This window comes from Schistocerca piceifrons, chromosome 1 (genome assembly GCF_021461385.2).
Source record: "Schistocerca piceifrons isolate TAMUIC-IGC-003096 chromosome 1, iqSchPice1.1, whole genome shotgun sequence".
NCBI lineage: Eukaryota > Metazoa > Arthropoda > Insecta > Orthoptera > Acrididae > Schistocerca > Schistocerca piceifrons.
Window position 1 is genome coordinate 694,902,552 of NC_060138.1, and position 19,590 is coordinate 694,922,141.

The window sequence follows — 19,590 nt, forward strand, 5'->3', positions numbered from 1 at the left end:
TTTGTGTTCTCCGTTCAGTTACAACTGTGCGGCGTCTTTTCTGCCGATAGTACGGCGCTGCAACTTCCACAGTTTCGAGACACTGGTTGTTTACGTTAGTTTCGTTCATGAGGTTACGTAACAGAATTTTCCACGTAGTCCACCGAAGTCTACTCACCATGCCAGCCGGGAGTTAGGCACTCTTGATGCGTCTGGTGTGCTTCGCGGCGATGTTCATATTTCGAACGAAACAGGCTAAGTTGATACAGTTTATTCATCAATTTGATTAACAACAAGGTGTTGTGTTAGGAAGGTAATTAAAAAAAATCAAATGGCTCTGAGCACTAAGGGACTTAACATCTGAGGTCATCAGTGCCCTAGAACTTAGAACTACTTAAACCTAACTAACCTAAGGACATCACACACATCCATGTGCGAGGCAGAATTCGAACCTGCGACAGTAGCAGTCGCGCGGTTCCAGACTGAAGCGCCTAGAACCGCTCGGCCACCTAGGCTGGCAGATAATTTCATTTGACGTTAGTGGCCACTGATGAGAATACGTTCCATTCAAATGGAAAAGCGAATCCACATAACGTAAGAATATGGGAAACGTGGCAGCCACATACTATAGTTGACCACGAGAAGGAGGCTCCCAAATCTTCGTAGTGTTTTGTGCCTTTTCCTGAGAAGAGATTTTCGAGAGAAGGATGGTTACTGTAACTACACCCCTGGAACTGCTGGAGATCTATTTTTTTAACACAATTGTGAGAACATCCAATTTCATTTTTCAATCGTACCACCGCAATGACAGCTGCAAGTACGCGCGTTTGTTAGAACGAGATGTCTGAAAGATTGTGCTGGGAGTAAGGGTCTCGCGTTGCGGCATTGGCGTCCAAGATCGCCTGAACTCACAATGTGTGATTTCTTTGTGTGGTTTTGCGAAAGGTTCAGTCTATGCCTCTCCTTCGAGGAACTTTGAGTGAACTGAGAATCTTCATATCAGAACAGTGGATGCGGCGACTACAGACACCATAGGACGAGTCTGACTATCGTATGCATGTTTGTCGTGCGTCCGGTGCAGGGCGTACTGAATATTTGTGAAAAGTAAATACAAAACATAATTGCAAAAAGTACGCCAATGATGCATGTCTATGTACGTGAAAGATAAGCCCTTGTAAAATGTCATGGTTCTTTTGAAAATAAAAAGTTTGTTGTCCTCTGTGTTAGTTAAAATTATCTCCAGGTTTTCGTCTTCGCCACTCATATTGAAAATTAGCGGTTACCTGCAGCTATGCTCGCATATCAATAGTTTGGTTACAATAAGTGGTGGTGAGTAAGTAAGCTGTTGTACGTGCAATAATGTCAGCTGCGCTCACGTGTCTGCCTATGTTCTTCCGAAGGATTCAGTCATCTCCATACCAAATTTCATCGAAATTGGTTCATCAGTTCAATGGTGAAAACGTAAGAGACAGTTACTCTTGCTTTTAATAATATTAGTACGGAAGCATGGATTAAACACGTTGGGGATTTTACAAGCATTGTCTTCATTACGTTGAATCGTATTATGTAGTACATACCAGTCAATAAACGCATTTTCACAAATACTATATAGTTCAAACGTCAAAGTGTAACAGCTTTTTCAAATAGTGAATATCCTTTCCTATGTCACGTTATAAGACTTTAAGTCTACATTTGTATCATACTCCGCAATCTACCTAACGGTGAGTGGCGGACGGTACTTCGGGAACTGCCAACTGATACCGATCCACTCGCGAATGGGGCGTGAGAAGAACGACTGTCGGTAAGCTTCTGTATTAGCTCTAATTACTCAATTTTTCTCGTCGTGGTCGTTACCGAGATGTATGTGTCACGAAATAATACGTTTTCCGACTCTTCTCGGAAAGTGTTCCCTCGAATTTTCAATAGTAAACCTCTCTGTGATGCACAACACTTCTCTTGTAAAGTCTGCCACTGGAGTGTGGTGAACATCTCTGTGACGCTCTCGCGCTGACGAAACGAACCCTTGACGAAACGCGCCGCTCTTCCTTGGATCGTCTCCATCTTTTGTACCAGTTCTACCAGGTAAGGATTCCAGACAGATGAAAGATACTTAAGAATCTGTATAATAAACCACTTCCTTCGTGGATGACTTACTTTTCCTTAAGATTCTTCCTGTGTACCTCAGTGCCGGCCGAAGTGGCCGTGCGGTTAAAGGCGCTGCAGTCTGGAACCGCAAGGCCGCTACGGTCGCAGCTTCGAATCCTGCCTCGGGCATGGATGTTTGTGATGTCCTTAGGTTAGTTAGGTTTAACTAGTTCTGAGTTCTAAGAGACTAATGACCTCAGCAGTTGACTCCCATAGTGCTCAGAGCCATTTGTACCTCAGTCTGGCATCTGATTTTCCTACTATTTGTTATACATGGTCATTGCACTTAAGGTCTGTCTGGATAGTTACTCCTAGATATTATACTGCGGACACTTCTTGCAGCATTTTGACATCAATACTGTAGTTATACAGTGGTGAATCTCTTTTCCTGTGTATGCGCATATGTTATATTTATTTACGATCAGGGTCAACTGCCAGAGCGTGCACCATTCACCAGTCCCCGGGCGTTGCTACTTTCGTATAGACAACCGCATCTTTTGCAAATAGTCTTAAACGGCATCCGATGCTTTCTGCTAGATCATTAATATACGTTTTAAACAGTAGCGGTCTTATCACTCCTCCTATGGGTTCTCCGGAAATTACTTTTACATCTGTCGATTTGTTCCGTTAAGAGCAACGTGTTGAGTTCTGTCCGCAAGAAAGTCTCGAATCCAGTCGCAAATCGAGTGCGATACTCGATAAGCTCGTAAACTTTCACTAATTTTATTTTTTTCACTAAAATCACGATATAATTTTTTCCGTTATCAGATTGTGATGAAATAAAGCCTACATATTGTCCAAAGCTCCTCTCAAGTTATCCATGAAAATTCGTCCAGTAGTTTTGGAGATTAGCATGCTGAAATAGACACGTTGCTTTTACAGTTTTATTATTACTACAGATATAAACACGTGACGCTGCAATCATGGACTGTGCGACTGGTCCCGGCGGAGGTTAGAGTCCTCCCTCGGGCATGGGTGTGTGTATTTGTCCTTAGGATAATTTAGGTTAAGTAGTGTGTAAGCTTAGGGACTGATGACCTTAGCAGTTAAGTCCCATAAGATTTCACACAATTTGACCATTTTTATAAACACGTGAACTCAGATACATATTTTTGAAACACATTTTATATTTGGCAAAACAGTGATACGTTTAAGAGGAGAATAGGGCATATACAAAACCCTGAAAGCAATTTCTCCTCAGTTATGTAATAATGGAATTGGAGGACGTCAATGAAGCTTGTACGGGAAGTCATATCCCACACAATGTCGGATAGCATGAGTCATGGAGACATTTCTATTGATAAGTCACGCTACCACCACATTTGGCGCTTGCATATAAACATGTGAGTGGAATAATCCAATTCTGCAGTCAGTGACTTACAAGGGAACATTCCAAAGGGCCTATAAGCGATCTTGATGAGATTTGACGGGTGTGTATAAGGGAAAAGTAGTGCAATACTTATTTTTTTGTTTTTGTCCAATTTCACTTGTAAGAGGCAAAACATAGTTCTAAAGGTAATTTGGCAGTTTAGGTTTAGAGGAGATATCTTGGATACGATGATGATGTATATGGTTCAAATGGCTCTGAGCACTATGGGACTTAACACCTGAGGTCATCAGTCCCTTAGAACTTAGAACTACTTAAACCTAACTAACCTAAGGACATCACACACATCCATGCCCGAGGCAGGATTCGAACCTGCGACCGTAGCGGTCGCGCTGTTCCAGACTGAAGCGCCTAGAACCGCTCGGCAACTCAGGCCGGCGATGATGTATAAAAATATTTTTCGTATAAAAGTTAATATGTAATTGATGTTATTGAAAACTGTATAATTAACTTTTGTGATTGATTTGAAATTTTATAAAATACCCCAGCACCATTAACTAATGTTGAAAAGTGAAAGGTTCTGTTACAACATAAATTAAAGACGCTATCAACCCAAGTACACTGCTATGTAATAAAATCGGTTTCTGAAATATCATTTTTGGAAAATAAGCTGCACACAGTGTTCTGTCGGAGTATTTTTAACATGTTGTTGTTGTTGTCTTCAGTCCAGAGACTGGTTTGATGCAGCTCACCATGCTACTCTGTTTTGTGCAAACTTCTTCATCTCCAAGTACCTACTGCAACCTACATCCTTCTGAATCTGTTAAGTGTATTCATCTCTTGGTCTCCCTCAACGATTTTTACCCTCCACGCTGCCCTCCAATACTAAATTGGTGATTCTTGATGCCTCAGAATATGCCGTACCAACCGATCCCTTCTTCTAGTCAAGTTGTGCCACAAATTTCTCTTCTCCCCAGTTCTGTTCAATGCCTCCTCATTAGTTATGTGATTTACCCATCTAATCTTCAGCATTCTTCTGTAGCACCACATTTCGAAAGCTTCTATTCTCTTCTTGTTTAAACTATTTATGGTCCACGTTTCACATCCATACGTGGCTACACTCCATACAAATACTTTCAGAAAGCCGGCCGGAGTGGCCGAGCGGTTCTAGGTGCTACAGTCTGGAACCGCGCGACCGCTACGGTCGCAGGTTCGAATCCTGCCTCGGGCATGGATGTGTGTGATGTCTTTAGGTTAGTTAGGTTTAAGTAGTTCTAAATTCTAGGGGACTGTAACCTCAGCAGGTAAGTCCCATAGTGCTCAGAGCCATTTGCACCATTTGGACTTTCAGAAACGACTTCCTGACACTTAAATGTCAGATTTTTATTTTACGTGTTACATTCAAGGTTTTTTTGTTTTTTTGGTGTATCGTTTCTCGTATGTATATTATGTTAATTGAAAACCACGAGGGTTGCCCAGAATGTAATGCATCTCATTTTTTTCTCAGTCGAAAGCAACGCTATGAATGCGGAAGGTTACGCATGTTTTATTTGAAGTCTAATAAGTGAGCGCGCCAAGTTTCCATCACTTCCGACAGATAACGTAGTTGCAGGACAGTTTCAAAATGGCGTCTATAGGTGATGTAAATTACAAGTAACGTACCGTCATTGAATTTCTCACTGCAGAGAAAGAAACCCTGGGGAATATTCACAAACGCTCGTGCAAAATCCGTGGAGCATCTGCTGTCGACAAAAGTACAGTTAGTCGCGGGGCACGGAGGGTGAGGTCATCAGACGGCGGTTCGGCGGAGCTCCACGATTTGCAGCGGTCGGGGACACCATCCGCGGCTGTCACGGACATGTTGCAGCAAGCTGATGTCATTCGCGAGGACAGACGCATTACGACTCGGCAGTTGGCGCTGCATCCGTCAATGAAGAAAGGAAGTGTGGATGCAATTATGTGCACTCTTGGATATCCGAAAGTCTGTATACCGACAGGGCATACACGTCCTTGTTTCGCGCTGAAGGAAGGCCGTAGGACGGGGTGGAGATTACGGGGGAGAATAGGGTGTGTAGATAAAACACCATTCTTTGGTGTGTGTAATTCTCATTATATTCAATAAAGAACTGAGGAAGAAAAAAAAGCGGGGCATTACTTTCTGGGCAACCCTCGTATAAGTAACTCATTTTATGATAGAAAATAATTACAATAATGACAATAATCTTCAAGGAAATGCTCAATACATAACGTTTCTTACAACATGCACATAAAAGGAAAGAAATTTCTTCACGTAATATACACGACGGAGAAGACAATATAAAACAAAATTAGGGAGGATTTCAAATTGTCACGCCGCGCGGGGTAGCCGCGTGGTCTGGGGCGCCTTGCCACGGTTCGTGCGGCTCTCTCTGTCGGGAGTTAGAGTCCTCCCTCGGGCATAGGTGGATGTGTTGTCCTTAGCGTAAGTTAGATTAAGTAGTGTGTAAGCCTAGGGAGCGATGACCTCAGCAGTTTGGTCCCCTAGGAACTTAACACAAATTTTCAATTTGTCGCGAGTGATCTAAGTATCTCATTTGTATCAGCATATTTCAGTACATAGGTAAGCCCTGTCGAAGAGAATTGTTTGTGTACTAGTGACTGTAGTTTGACTGCATTGTTTTCAAGTGGAGACTGACATCATAATCGTTCAACAGACCTGGATCTGAAAACGTTCTCGCGAAGTTCTTTCAACATCGAAAACCGTATACATTCCACACTGTACCTGTGGCATCGAGCCCTTTGGGATCACCAGATGAAGAAGTTCGTTATCCTCGGGTACGATGCTCTAAACAGTTCTTTCAGACTGATCAGAAACAAAAGAGTACGTATTGCACTATTTTGCCCCCCTCCACACATAAAGATCGGCTATTGACGCTTGGGAAGGCTCCCTTCTTAGTGAGAACGGATATAAATCGGCTGCTGTATCACATTTTGTAATGCCAGAGGACAGCCATAGAAAACAGATATGTACGCAGTGACAAAAAAAGAAGCATAACGTGACTAACGCACCGTCAGCCCAGACACAAAGCGAGATGTCAGCTGCCGCTGTACGCGAGTGCGGCCGCCAATTCGGAGAGAATTTTTCTGGAGGAAAACACACATCAGAGGCAGGCAGTTCGGGGGAAGGCAGCGCCGCGCCGCCGGTATGCGGCCGACCTGTAAATAAAATTCAAAGCATTCCTGGCGGGCCTTTGATGCCGCCGTGCGTCCCCGGGCCGTCTTTTTGTAGCAGAGCCGTCCCGTCCTGTGCGATGCGCTTCTTCCGCGGAACAGAAGAGTCGCGCAGCGGCGAGTGCGCGCGACAAACGGCCGCTTCTGCACGCGGCGTGCGACGGCCCTCGTTCCGGAGGGCGGGGCTGCGGCGGCCGGCGGGCAGCGCGCGGTCTGAGGGCAGCGCTGGCCAGCGGCGTTCAACCCATCGCCTTATACTGCCGGCTCACAGCCGGTCGCAAGTTTCAAGTCCGATGTTGTGTTTCCGTCTGTGAGAGAGGCCGAGCGACTTCTCTGTTAATTGGAAAGCTGAGAAATCGATCTGTTTGGTGGTGTATAACACACTCGATTTCTTACAACGTTTTGCGAGCAATTGTTTTCAGGTTAAATTAGGTTCATCCCCTCCTGCCTGCCCCCCGCTCCTCCAAACCTCTCAAGAACACAGCCTCCCGAAATTGTGTAGTGTGCATAACAAGGAAGAAGAAAAGTATGATTGTAAGAAATGTCTAGGAGCGTTGCATATTCTTGTATTTTTTCGAGTATGCCACACCAACAAAAACTACACTCCTGGAAATGGAAAAAAGAACACATTGACACCGGTGTGTCAGACCCACCATACTTGCTCCGGACACTGCGAGAGGGCTGTACAAGCAATGATCACACGCACGGCACAGCGGACACACCAGGAACCGCGGTGTTGGCCGTCGAATGGCGCTAGCTGCGCAGCATTTGTGCACCGCCGCCGTCAGTGTCAGCCAGTTTGCCGTGGCATACGGAGCTCCATCGCAGTCTTTAACACTGGTAGCATGCCGCGACAGCGTGGACGTGAACCGTATGTGCAGTTGACGGACTTTGAGCGAGGGCGTATAGTGGGCATGCGGGAGGCCGGGTGGACGTACCGCCGAATTGCTCAACACGTGGGGCGTGAGGTCTCCACAGTACATCGATGTTGTCGCCAGTGGTCGGCGGAAGGTGCACGTGCCCGTCGACCTGGGACCGGACCGCAGCGACGCACGGATGCACGCCAAGACCGTAGGATCCTACGCAGTGCCGTAGGGGACCGCACCGCCACTTCCCAGCAAATTAGGGACACTGTTGCTCCTGGGGTATCGGCGAGGACCATTCGCAACCGTCTCCATGAAGCTGGGCTACGGTCCCGCACACCGTTAGGCCGTCTTCCTCTCACGCCCCAACATCGTGCAGCCCGCCTCCAGTGGTGTCGCGACAGGCGTGAATGGAGGGACGAATGGAGACGTGTCGTCTTCAGCGATGAGAGTCGCTTCTGCCTTGGTGCCAATGATGGTCGTATGCGTGTTTGGCGCCGTGCAGGTGAGCGCCACAATCAGGACTGCATACGACCGAGGCACACAGGGCCAAGACCCGGCATCATGGTGTGGGGAGCGATCTCCTACACTGGCCGTACACCACTGGTGATCGTCGAGGGGACACTGAATAGTGCACGGTACATCCAAACCGTCATCGAACCCATCGTTCTACCATTCCTAGACCGGCAAGGGAACTTGCTGTTCCAACAGGACAATGCACGTCCGCATGTATCCCGTCCCACCCAACGTGCTCTACAAGGTGTAAGTCAACTACCCTGGCCAGCAAGATCTCCGGATCTGTCCCTCATTGAGCATGTTTGGGACTGGATGAAGCGTCGTCTCACGCGGTCTGCACGTCCAGCACGAACGCTGGTCCAACTGAGGCGCCAGGTGGAAATGGCATGGCAAGCCGTTCCACAGGACTACATCCAGCATCTCTACGATCGTCTCCATGGGAGAATAGCAGCCTGCATTGCTGCGAAAGGTGGATATACACTGTACTAGTGCCGACATTGTGCATGCTCTGTTGCCTGTGTCTATGTGCCTGTGGTTCTGTCAGTGTGATCATGTGATGTATCTGACCCCAGGAATGTGTCAATAAAGTTTCCCCTTCCTGGGACAATGAATTCACGGTGTTCTTATTTCAATTTCCAGGAGTGTATTAAAACAGTTATATCTTCACTCTTTATCACTTCAATAAATATTAAAGATAGATTTGTAAAGAATACCGATCAAAAAACTATGTAATTTTGAGAAAAGTGTGTAAGACAAAATATGATGATTTTCGTAAATTTAAACAGTGCATATAGGGTCGTCTCAGTAAAGGAAACAAAAGAAAAATTCGGAGTAGATATTAAAATCCAGGGAGAAGAAATAAAAGCTTTGAGGTTCGCCGATGACATTGTAATTCTGTCAGGGACAGCAAAGGACTTGGAAGAGCAGTTGAACGGAATGGACAGTGTCTTGAAAGGAGGATATAAGATGAACATCAACAAAAGCAAAACAAGGATAATGGAATGTAGTCGAATTAAGTCGGGCGCTGCTGAGGGAATTAGATTGGGAAATGAGACACTTAAAGTAGTAAAGGAGTTTTGCTATTTGGGGAGCAAAATAACTGATGATGGTCGAAGTAGAGAGGATATAAAGTGTAGAATGGCAATGGCAAGGAAAGCGTTTCTGAAGAACAGAAATTTGTTAACAACGAGTATTGATTTAAGTGTCAGGAAGTCGTTTCTGAAAGTATTTGTATGGGGTGTAGCCATGTATGGAAGTGAAACATGGACGATAAATAGTTTACACAAGAAGAGAATAGAAGCTTTCGAAATGTGGTGCTACAGAAGAATGCGGAAGATTAGATGGGTAGATCACATAGCTAATGAGGAGGTGTTGAACAGAATTGGGGAGAAGAAGAGTTTGTAGCACAACTTGACTACAAGAAGGGATTGGTTGGTAGGACATGTTCTGGGGCATCAGGGGGTCACCATACAAAAATGCAATTTCAAGTTCAAACTAACTGTTTTTCTTACGTCACCTCTTCAGAAGGCCCTAGATTTGTACTTAGCATCCTCTTTCCCTTTAAGAGTTGTCTTCTGGTTTCTTGTTTTCTGCCTTCTTTTACTCTGCCAGGTCAACGACTTTTCAGTTGCACAGAGGCACTGTTAATCTATGTTTCTCAAGGTGTCTAGAGCTAAATTTCTCATTTTAAAGCCCTTTGTTTCTAATACCTTCGTCCTCCCTACGTTCCCATAATTAAATATAAGAACTGCATCACAAGTTGCAGTGCTGACAACTGCAGCAGATGAAAATAAGGCATCGTTTCCATATGAGTGAATCGGGAGGCTCATCCGAATTCTGTGTTTTGCTGTGAACACGACGAAATAGAGTCACAGATGATCTATAAATCAAAAGAGTACATATCCCAGACTCCTAGACATATCCCATGCAGGTTTGCTTGAAAGTAATTCACGGAATGTTTGTTCACCCTGCTGGTACTGAAGTGTTGCTTCAAAAAGTGGGCTTAGCAGCAAGGCCATTATCGTCGTCGTCGTCCGTCACCAGTGTTCAGCCCAAAGGTAGGTTCTCACTAGGTAACTCTCCATGCTCTCTTGTGTTCTGCCATCCTCTTCCTATTCGCGTAATTTCCACTTCCCTTTATGTCGCCCATAAACTTATTTCTCCTTCTTCTTCTCCTCAATCTCCTCCCACGAAGTAGATCTCCCAAAGCGTCTGTTGACAGGCATTCCCGTCTCATCGAATGTCTCGTTCAGTACTTCTCCCTTTCTCCTATAATCTGCAGCTGTATTCTTCTCTCACCAACAATTTCCAAAACTCGCGTTACTCACTGTTTCCATACAGCTTATCCTCTCTATTCTCCTCCACATCCACATCTCAAACGCTTCTAGTCTTTTCTCATCCTCTCGTCTCAGTGTCCATGTTTCTGCCCATAGAGTATCACAGTTGAGACAAAACACTTGCTGGGTCTTTTCCTCGGACATTATCTAGTTTTCCACATAATCTCTTTCTATTGAACGTCTCGTTGGCTGAAGCAGTGCGAGTTTTCAACTACTGATGGCAACTCAAGTCCTCAGCAATAGTACCTCCAAGGTAGTTAAATGTTCTTACTTGGCTATTAACAACTTGTCCGATCTTTATACATGCATCTCCTTACTTTGAAGATAACCATCGTCTGTTTTTGCTGTACTGATTCTTATCCCATATCCTACACAAGCATAATTCAGATTTTTTAGCGCTTTATTTATAGTTCGTTCACTTTCTGCCACTAATATCGCGTGATCAGCAGATCTTTCCTTCAATCCACACTCCACTTTTTCCATCCAAGCCTTTCACAATAATCTCTTCCAGGTTTAAGTTTAACAATAAAGAAGAGAGGCAACATCCCTTCCAATGCTGCTTCCTCCAGACATTTCATTTCCAGTCATTCTTATTTTCTGTCGTAAATACAGATTCTGTACCAATTGTCTCTCCTTCCAGTCTACTCCATTCCTCTTCAAAATATCCATTAGCTTGGTCCGTCGTACTCTGTCGAAAGCTTTTCTTATACCAATAAACACAGCAAAAATGGCTACCTTTCTCCATGTATCTTTCCCCTATTATTCTTAACAGACCAGTAGCCGCGAGGGATTAGCCGAGCGGTCTTAGGCGCTGCAGTCATAGACTGTGCGGCTGGTCCCGGCGGAGGTTCGATTTCTGCCTCGGGCATGGGTGTGTGTGTGTGTGTGTTTGTCCTCAGGATAATTTAGGTTAAGTAGTGTGTAAGCTTAGGGACTGATGACCTTAGCAGTTAAGTCCCATGAGATTTCACACACATTTGAACATTTTTGAACAGACCAGTAGCATCTCTTGTTCCTTTTCCTCTTCTAAATCCGAACTGTGCCTCCCCAGTCCATCTATCCTATTTTCCATATGGTCTGTTCATCACTCTCAGCAGTACTTAAGCAGCATGAGAAATTAGGCTGATAGTCCTATGCTCTTCACATTTTTAGGTATTTCTCTTTTTCTCAGTTGGTATCATTACGGTTGCAAGAAAGTCATCGGGCCATTCCCCTTTGTCATAAATCTCGAGTCACACATTTAATTACTTTTCAGGCGCTGCGGATGCGATTTCATCACCGAAACTCTGGGAAATTGTCCACGAGTTCTTCTAATAGATAAAAAATAAATTAAAAATTGATGTTTTCGGTCAATTTCCCCCCATAACCCAATGAGTTACTAATATTTTTCCCCATAGTTGACCCTATACGCATAGTTTAAATTTACAAAAATCATCATATTTTGTCCTACACACTTTTCTCAAAATCACATAGGTTTTTGATCGGTATTCTTTACAAATCTATCTTTAATATTTATTGAATTGATAAAGAGTGAAGATAATACTGTTTCAATAGTCTTTATTGGTGTGGCATCTTCGAGAAAATACAGGAATAAGCAATGCTCCTAGACATTTCTTACACTCATACTTTTCTTCTTCCTTGTTATGCACACTACACAATGTCTGTAAGCTTTGTTTTTGAGAGACTTGGGAGGGGGGCGCGCGGGAGGGGGGGGGGGGGGGGAAGGGTGGGAGGAGGGGATAAACCTAACTCAACTTGAAAACAATTGCTTATAGCTCGCAAAACACTGTAAGAAATCGAGTGTGTTACACACCACCAAACAGATCGATTTCTCAGCTTTCCAATGGTATCTGTTGTTGTTGTTGTTGTGGTCTTCAGTCCTCAGACTGGTTTGATGCAGCTCTCCATGCTACTCTATCCTGTGCAAGCTTCTTCATCTCCGAGTACCTACTGCAGCCTACATCCTTCTGAATCTGCTTAGTGTATTCATCTCTTGGTCTCCTCTACGATTTTTACTTTCCACGCTGCCCTCCAGTAATTATTGACATTTTGTTTGTCTCCCTTTTTATGTAGTGGGTGGATTAATGCTGTTTTCCATTCAACTGGAATCTTTTCAGCTTTCCAAATGTTCTCAAAAAGCAGCTGCAGATCCTTTATGATTTTTGGTTCTGACCACTTCAATACTTCTGCTGTAATGGAGTCTTCACCACTTGCTTTATTGTTTTTAAGTGTTTTTATGGCTTCATCAGTTCCTAACTCTGTTGGTGGGAAATATAGATTTTGAGGTGTCACTGGAAATCCTAATTTATCTGTTGGAACTGAACAGTTTAACAGCTTTTCAAAAAGTTTTTGCTAAAATTTCACAATTTTCTTTGTCATTTAATCCCATTTTGCCATATTCATCTTTGAAACAAATGCTTGGTGCCTGATATCCTTTAAGTACCTGTTTCAAAGTTTGGTAAACAATTCTAGTAGGTATTGTTGTAGGTGAAATTTTCTTCTATTTCAATAAACTGAGAATTTTCAAAGTTTCTTTCGATTTTCCGGATTATTTTTGATGTTTCTTTTCTTTGTTGTCTGTATAGTTCAAGGTATTCGTCTTTTTTCGAACATCTCCATTTTCTCCATATTTGAGCTCTTTGTGTTAGTGCTTCTTCACACTCCTCATTCCACCATGTCTTCTTTTTGCTCTTGGCCAATCCTAAAGTTTTCTTTGCTGCTTGAGTTATTTGCATCTGGAGCTCACGCCAATCACCTTCTTTACTTGTCTCAACTTCTTCTCTAAATTTTTCTATATTTTCTTTTGTAGTATTAACTGCAGTGGTGTTGTATTTGATCACTTTCTTGGTCACTTTTTTGGTTTTAGATGGGAGAAATTTTATTTTAATCTTAGAGAGACAATGATCTGAATCGAATTCCTCATTTCTGACTATTTTAGCATTGATTAGTTCCGTGATATACTTTTTAGATATGGCTACGTGATCCAGTTGAAATTCTCCTAGGTTTGGATTTGTATGTCGCGAAGTTTTGAATTTTATTGGTAGTTTGCGGAAATAGACTACCTGCAGCAAGCTGTGTCTTACCACACTACTCGTTGTGGGCTAGCAACAGTTGAATAGGGAATTAGCACCGCAGGCATGGGCTGCCATTAACATACCAACACAACTGATTGTGTTTTGAGTGACACCGTGCCTGGGAGACATGGACCACTGACGAAAAGCGTCGCATTCTGTTCAGTAAGGAATCATGGTCCTACTCTAACACAGATGACCGTTGTCGGTGAGTACTGTGGGGAGGCATGGGGTACAACTTCAACCACACCTGGTAGTGACTGAGGGACTCCGGCGGCCCAATGGTACGTCACAGACATCCTGCGTCCTCTTGTGTTACCTCTTATGCGACAATGTCGAAAAGCCATTTTTCTACGGGACAGTGCTTGTCCACACACGACACATGTCTCTACCAGCTGTCCCCATGATGCTGAGGTACTTCTGTGGCCAGCAAGATCTCCAGATCTCTCCCAGATATAGCACTGTGAGACAGCTCGGACATCACCTCTGTCCCAGTGCCAGTATCAAGGATATCGATGACCAGTTTAAACAGTTGTGGGCCAGCGTGCTTCAGAAGAGGATACATTGGCTCCATGACACCCTTTCGAATGAAGTCGATGAAAACATGCGGACCGAAGGAAGTGCAGCCGCCTACTGATAAGTGGGCTCATATTGCCAGATTCTTTGTAAATAGGACTCGATTTTATAATCGCTGAAATAACATCACATACACTCTCAACCAATAAACCTTCATTTCCTTCTACCTTCAGGGTACTTCACATTTTTTGTCAGCCAATATGGTACAGTAGGAACAATACGTCGTTGAGTTGGTACGTGATTTGAATGTATACAGGCTGCAAGATTTAGACCTTTTGTTGCTGCCAGGAGATAGCTACTCTGTGTACTAATCGCGGTGAGCGAAGAGTCGAAATGAGCTTGCATGTCAGGTATGGGTACTTCATTCTGAACTGCTGCAGCGGTGTACAAGGGTTCATCAATCGTAGTGGCTGGCAAGTGTTGGCGTTCCAGGTTCTCAGCCATCTATCACCACATGTATCGAATGGGTTGAACACCCACTGAATTGAAGTAGGTAAGGAGAGCACTGGGAACATGCGGTCTTATGTTAACTTGTTGAAAGACAGAGTCATAGGGTCCGCGAAAATAGCGGACAGACTTCAGCTGGAAAACGTCAGAAATGTAACGTCTGCTATGCAAATCACCTGCTATACAAATCACAAGTGGTATTGTACCAATAGCTTCACGCCAAGTCCTGCGCCTGTATGTCGATGATGAATGCAGTCTGGCAGTGTTCGTTCTCTTCAGTGCCACCACATACCGATACACCCATCATGATTCCTCTGAAAAGACATTGTCGTGCCACTCCTGCATCCTGTCTGTTCTTTGGTGCAGCCCTGTCTGCTGCCACTTTATGCAAAGCAATAACGGTGGTCGCTGTGCTGACAATTCATGGCGCTCCAGACGCTGTCGTACTATCTGTGTGAAACTTGTCGTGCTGCAAACAAGTAGATTTTCTGGCTTGAGGTGCGTTACATGGCTCTGCCATGGTACACAGTTGAGTGAACCATACACCTTGTAAGGTGGCTATAATTTCGCACCTTACAAGCGCTCATCCACATACTTTTCCGTGATCTAGAACCACATTAGGTATTATTTGATATGTAGTACATCGTATATATGAATATTTAAAGGAGACTGACATTGTCACATACGCCTTGTAAATAATTGTTAACGTTTATTGCATGAAAGGTGACGGAGTGACGTTGTTATCATACTAGTAGAGGTTGGAATGACAGTGGAAATGAAACTACAGACGGAACTCAAGCCCTGTGTGGAAGGCCCACACAGGTGTATTGGTCCTGCTTAAACACAGGAAATACCAAGACGGACGTCGTAGGACCTAAGCGCTGGAACACAATAGAGTCGCGACCGGTCGACACTGTAGCCGAACCGGAAGGATTATACTTCGGAAACTACGAAAATCTTGGACGCACGTGAGAGGAACGAAGAAGCGGCATCTCGGAAACTACAAAGGCTGAGTTATTTCCAAGGATTTTCATTCAGAAGCGTACCATTGTACGAGTATAGGTTTTTCCTCGCAAACTTTCCGCGCTGGACGACAAAAGACTATTCCGTGGTTTCGGGAATATGATTCGTTTTCGGAATTACGATGGTGGGGAGGTGAGCCTTGCTGGGAGGCCAACGGTGGAGAGTCGAAGTCTTCCGTTGTGAGCGCCCGTGTGTGACGGTCGCTCGAACACAGCTTTGTTGAGACGGACTTGCTGTCTTTGATCTCAGGAGAGTTTATAGTTAGAACAGTTAGGCACTGTACTGTTGCGAACTTATACGATTCTGGACTTCGCCTGCGGGTTGAAGTCGTCGTTGAGTACGCAGTGTTCAGGGATTGAGAGCACTTCTTCTGCCTATACTTACGTTGAGACGTTATCTGAACTCCATCCTTGTGGTTGGGAGTAGACGTTTCTCGTCTGTAGAACACAGAGAGGAGAAGACAGTTTTAGAGTATATTATTCAGAGGACCGCCTTCTGCCGTTCTAGTGTTTGAAAGAGTTTATTTGTGGCTGGAGTTTTTCCGCCGTGGCAGACGAGTACGAGAACCATCACTTCGATGCACCGGACGCAGTACACACGGTGATATCGCAAATTGCTTCGGCTTACTAGGCTATAAAAGCTAAACAGCTGTGATCACGTTAGTTTATTTCCACTGAGCTTCCACACCACCATAGATCATCTTTGAAAGTAGTGTCTTCTAATATTTGGTACGTAGATGATGTCAGTCATAACGTGCTATTGATATTAGACCATGCAGTCATAATAAGGGGCAGAGTTGGGCAATTGATCAGTAATTTTCTTAGGAAATGTAAACTTTGTAATATAAAGTTTTTCTTTGAATCTACATGAAATATATAAGCAGGAACAACGTTTATCATTTAGTAGGATTAGTTGTCTTCATCATTCATTTATGTTTAGATTGTAATTTATATGTTAAAGTCCATTAAGATATCCTAAGATCTGCTTCAGGGGGTAGTCAGACCGGGCCAAATCTTCATTTTGGCGTTTAATATTTTCCGTTGCGCACATTCATTTTACACCCGCCTGGAGTAGCATCTTGGAACCTGTCCTCGCCAGTGTTAGTTGCGTAGGGCCATAGAACTACTTCATGGTCTTAAGTGATCCTAGAAGAATTCTGTTCGTGTGTAAGAGGGAATTTAAAGTAGATTTGGACGGCAGGGAGAATTTGGAACGAAGTGGCCAGGTTAATCCGTGCAGTTGTGTGAACCGCTGTGACAAAGTGGTTTACTGGCTAATACGCCTGCCTAGTAAGCAGGAGACCTGAGTTAGATTCCCGGCCTTGATACAAATTTTCACTTGCCACTTCTGTCTGTATGCACTATGTGATCAAAAGTATGCTGGCACCTGGCTGAAAAGGACTTACAAGTTCGTGGCGCCCTCGATCGGCAATGCTGGAATTCAATATGGCGTTGGCCCACCCTTAGCCTTGATGACAGCTTCCACTCTCGCAGGCATACGTTCAGTCAGGTTCTGGAATGTTTCTTGGCCCATTATTCACGGAGTGCTGCACTGAGGAGAGGTATCGATGTCGGTCCGTGAGGCCTGGCACGAAGCCGGCGTTCCATAACATCCCAAAGGTATTCTGTAGGATTCAGGTCAGGACTCTGTGCAGGCCAGTCCATTACAGGGATGTTATTGTTGTGTAACCACTCCGCCACAGGCCGTGCATTATGAACAGGTACTCGGTCGTGTTGAAAGATGCAATCGCCATCACCGAATTGCTCTTCAACAGTGAGAAGCAAGAAGGTGCTTAAAACATCTCTGTAGGCCTGTGCTGTGATAATGCCACGCAAAACAACAAAGGGTTCAATCCCCCTCCATGAAAAACACGACCACAGCATAACACTACCGCCTCCGAATTTTACTGTTGGCACTACACACGCTGGCAGATGACGTTCACCGGGCAGTCGCCACACCCACACCCTACCATCGGACCGCCACATTGTGTGCCGTGATTCGTCACTGCACACAACGTTTTTCCATTGTTCAATCGTCCAGTGTTTACGCTCCTTACACCAAGCGAGGCATCGTATGGCATTTATCGGCGTGATGTGTGGCTTATGAGCAGCCGCTCGACCATGAAGTCCAAGTTTTCTCACCTCCCGCCTAACTGTCATAGTACTTCCAGTGGATCCTGACGCAGTTTGGAATTCCTGCGAGATGGTCGGGATAGATGTCTGCCTATTACACATTACGACGGTCTTCAACTGTCGGCGGTCTCTGTCAGTCAACAGACAAGGTCGGCCTGTACGCTTTTGTGCTGTACGTGTCCATTCACGTTTCCACTTCACTGTCACATCGGAAACAATGGACCTAGGAACGTTTAGGAGTGTGGAAATCTCGCGTACAGAGGTATGACACAAGTGACACCCAATCGCCAGACCACGTAAGAAGCCCGTGAGTTCTGCGGAGCGCCCCATTCTGCTCTCTCTCTCGCGATGACTTATGACTACTGAGGTCGCTGATATGGAGTACCTAGTAGTAGGTGGCAGCACGATGCACCTAATATGAAAAATGTATGTTTTTGGGGGTGTCCGGATACTTTTGATCACATAGTGTGCATGAAAAGATACTGGAATGTAGTGATTCACCCTACGTATATCATGCGTAAAGACCATAAAGAAAAAATCGGAGGGATTCGAATCCAAACGGAGGCTAATCGGAAATCGTTCTACCCGCGAAGCATTCGTGAGTGGAACAGGAAAGGGGGAAAATGACAGCTGTACACAAAGTACTCCCCACACCACACAGCAAGGTAGCTTGTGGAGTATAGATGTAGAATACTACGAAGGGGTATCTCAGTAGAGTTTCTTTGCTCTTAAATAACGGTGATCCAAGTGACACATTTACTGCACTTATCACCAACAAGCGAAATTCTCTGTTGTCCCAGCGCCGCCTGGAGCTCAGCTCCACCAAAGTTATACCGTTCCCTCAAAATCGCTGAACGTCTGCCCCCCTACCGCGTCCTTCTACCCTGACCCACCTGAATCCTGTATGTCTCTCTCGTCTCCTACATTCAACTCAACAGATTTGCTACGCTTCACGTAAACTTGACACCAACAATACTTCCTTCATGACTACCAACTCTCGTAATCTTTTGGGCTTACATCATTACAGTCTCCTCTCCAACTCCTTCCTTAGGCATTTCTCCATATTCCGTCCCAACGAAACTTTAACCACCTCGTCCTGTCAGACCAAGAAATCAGCTCAGAGCACTACCAACCTCCTAACTTAAACGACATACTGCTTTTTCTCTCCGTGGCACGGTTCCTTTACGCCCTCCAATTTAAACAGTTTGGTTCGAGGCCCTCAATCCCCTCTAAATATCCTACATTCTTGCAAAACAGTCTCCCGAAAAACATCATCACATACAATATTACTAAGCTCCTAATCATAAAAAATAGACTTTTATCTGTTTAAGAAATCCCCAAGAGAACCATCGCTATTTTAGATTACCCTTTGATTGGTCTTTATTCGTGATCGGTCACCTGTATTTCAAGCAGAGAACACACGTTCTTACAAACTGGTCCTGAAGTGCGATTGACTTACTAAAGTCATAAGTTTTGTAATGCACAGAAGCAAGTGTTCACAAAAATATAAGCTGGAGGCGCCGGGTATCGATCCCGGTACCTCTCACATGCTAAGCGAGCGCTCTACCATCTGAGCTACGCCCCCAGATACAGAAGAACGACCTCACATTAAGCCGAACTGCTACGTGCCACACTTTCTCCGTTGCGTGTGGAGCCAGTTGGCCGTGTCGGTGGGGAAGCGGAGCAACTGGAAGGCAGAACGCAGGACTGGACAGCAGCAGAAGCCGTCCACTCACGTCGCTCTGTAGATTACGTCAGGTCCACAATGCTTTCTGTCCCACACATCAGTAATGACGATGTCTTCAAGTATGTGGATCGTGTCATAACAGGAGAATACAGACTACAACTTGTAAGGGTACAGATTTCGGTACTGTACTAGACTGACGGACTCTAATCTTAAGCTACTTTGCTACAGCGCAGCCCCATAGTTGTAGGAGGGCAGAGATGGTTTGGCGCGAAGGACTG

General features: G+C 44.6%; 1 non-coding gene across 1 annotated transcript; it reads right to left on the bottom strand.

The window, feature by feature from the left end:
• Nucleotides 1-19,137: 19,137 nt before the first annotated feature.
• Trnaa-agc lies at nucleotides 19,138-19,210 on the bottom strand. Its single transcript has one exon. It is a non-coding gene; the product is annotated as a tRNA-Ala (tRNA).
• Between the last annotated feature and the right edge of the window lie 380 nt (nucleotides 19,211-19,590).